A 2958-nucleotide genomic window follows, 5' to 3' on the forward strand; every position below is an offset into this window, starting at 1 on the left:
TTACTGATTACATTTACAATCAAATATTATCGCCTGCTTTTTGGTTGTTTTGAATGTGCGGTCATCGTTCGGGAATATATACCACCAAACTCCTGACAGTTTTAATCAACAAGGTCATTGAATCCTCTCTACGGTCGTATTTTAGAAGAAAAAAAATTACCATTCTACGAACAGTCCCGTTCTAAGTAAAAACTATCGTAGGGAAAGAGAGGAGTACTGCAATACCTTATGGATGCAATGACAACATCAAAAGTATAGGAAACCTTTCAAGCCAATATAAAAATAAAAATTTATGTCCACAGAAGACGAAAAAGAATGGAAAACTATGACAAGTTGAACAAATCAGTTTTCATGGTGCAGATTGATACATTTACGATCCTTCATGATCTTACTTATTTAGTGATGATTTCAATCTTGAAGCGACATAATCCTGTTCCAGAACCTAATTGTAAGAAGTCTAGCTCTGTAAAAACATCTGCATTGTTAGGCTAGCTCTGGCATAACATTTGAGTTGTGATATGAAAACTCTGTACGCAGATGCTGAAGGGGTGTTGCCATAGGTGAAAGGAAAGTTAACAATACAGAACAAAAAGTCATCGCGTTTGTGGTCTAGTTTGGTTAATTTGCCTTAGCCCTGATCTCTAAGTGTAACTCAAGATATGATGCTGACTTCACAGTGTCTGTAATATCTTTTATCTCAAGTCTTTTGGGTAGATGCGATGAATAAAATCCTCGAAAGTTTAACTAGGATTGTGTGTGTGTGTGTGTGTGTGTGTGTGTGTGTGTGTGTGTGTGTATATATATATATATATATATATATGTATAGAAAGGTCTGAAAAATTCCCAACAATGTTAGAACTGTCAAATTTGCGATGCAAATTTTTTGTCGTTCCCTCCGCGGGACTCGAACTCGTACCGCTGTGACATCTATGGCAACACCGCCTGCACAAATATATATATATATATATATATATATATATATATATCGAAAAATGAGATCAAAGGATTCGGCTAAACGATGGATTAGATCACCTATAATAATTGACGTTACTACTCCAAATCCAGACCAATGGAATTGTAGTGACCGATTATTCATGATGCGAAAATCTTGAAATCATACACTGAACGACCGTTTTGGAAGAGCCAATTTATCGATTCATCCATCAAGATCATTCAATCCACTCCATGAAATGTCATATTATTGAAATATGAACCACCCAACGACCAGTCCTATCCTAAGTAAAAGCTACCGTAGGAAAAGAGAGGAATAGATATGCAGACTAGGTACTATCATAACCCCCGGGTTCAATGACAACATCAAAATGACAGAGAAATCATTCAATTTAATATAACAATAATGTAATTGTGATAAATTTATTCGAAAAAAATCTATGTTGGACAAGGAGCCGTGGTTATCGCCATATGGTCCCTCCCCATATGGTCTCTTCATATAAAGACCTTTTAATTTGTAATTTACTCTTTTCCTCTTACTTTCTTACACTTCATTTACAAAACAAGTCTTCACACTCCAGTTACTGAGTCTACTTCATCATTATACAGAATTGTGGCCATCATTTTGGATATTGGTTTCCGCAGACTCTTTAAAGCAGTTTTAAGGTCACGATGAAGAAAAAACGTGTTAATTTTTCTTTTGATTACCGCTATAACCTTGGTTCTCTTGATTACTCTTTCGACTCTATTGCATCCAAAATTTTCATCTTGAAAAGGTTAAGAATGAACATACTGATTGTTCTTGCAAAATTCTCCATTCAAATATGGTCCTTCCGGTCACGTCATTACGGGAGATTTAAGCTCCATAAATTGAAATTATAATTATAAATTTTTTTTATGAATGCTGTAGAAGACTATGGATAAAACGGGAACAAGATGTGTTTGTTAGTTTCTCTTGCGTTTTGGTTGTTTTTCAATTGAAATCTTTTGACAGACATCTGAAGGTATATACATGTAATTGTCCATCAGTTTGTCCGTACAATTTCTCTGTAGGAGGAAGTACTTTTTCATTTTTTTTTAAGTTAATTTTTTTTTATTCTAAAGATTGTCAGTTTAGGTAACATAAGGAATCCATTACCATTGGCTCTCTGTAGGTAACATCAGGAATCCATTACTACTGGCTCTTTATAGGTAACATGAAGACCTAGTCACCATTGCCTGTCCCTTGGTGAAATGAAGACCAAGTCACCATTGGCTGTCCATTGCTGAATGAAGACCAAGCCAATATTGGCTGTGTATAAATAACATGAGAATCTAATCACCATTAGATGTCCATTAGTTAAATGAAGACCTAGTCATCGTTGGTTGTATAAAGGCGAAATGAACATCCCGTCACCATCGGCTTGTGTGGGTAACATGAATAACTAGTCATTATTGGTTGTCCATTGGTGAAATGAGACCCAGTCACCTTTGGCTGCCTATAGGTAATATGTCGACCTAGTCATCATTGACTGTCTATTGGTAACATGTCGACCTAGTCACCATTGACTGTCCATTGGTGAAATGAAGACCAAGTCACCATTGGCTGTGTATAAATAACATGAGGACCTAGTCACCATTTGATGTATTAAGGTTATATAAATACCTTGTCACCGTTAGCTGTCCATTGGTGAAATGAAGACTAAGTCATCATTCGCTGTCCATAGGTGAAATGAAAACCTGGTCACTATTGGCTGTCTGTAGGTAACACGAAAACCTAGTCACTATGGTCTGTATGCTGGTGATACGAAGGCCCAGACAAAATTACTTGGCTGTCTATAGGTGACGGTAAGACCCGGTCACCGTAAGCTGTCTACGTTTGCTATAGGAATCTGGTCACCATTGGCTATCTGCATTTGCCATGAAGACCTGATCACCATTGACTGTTTGTGAGTGACATGAAGACCCAATGCCCGTTGGCTGTCTTTTGATGACATGAATACTTAGTCACCATTAGCTAATCTTTGT

Source organism: Perna viridis, chromosome 14 (genome assembly GCF_037379345.1).
Source record: "Perna viridis isolate PV_CMFRI_1.1 ecotype Kerala chromosome 14, ASM3737934v1, whole genome shotgun sequence".
Lineage (NCBI taxonomy): Eukaryota > Metazoa > Mollusca > Bivalvia > Mytilida > Mytilidae > Perna > Perna viridis.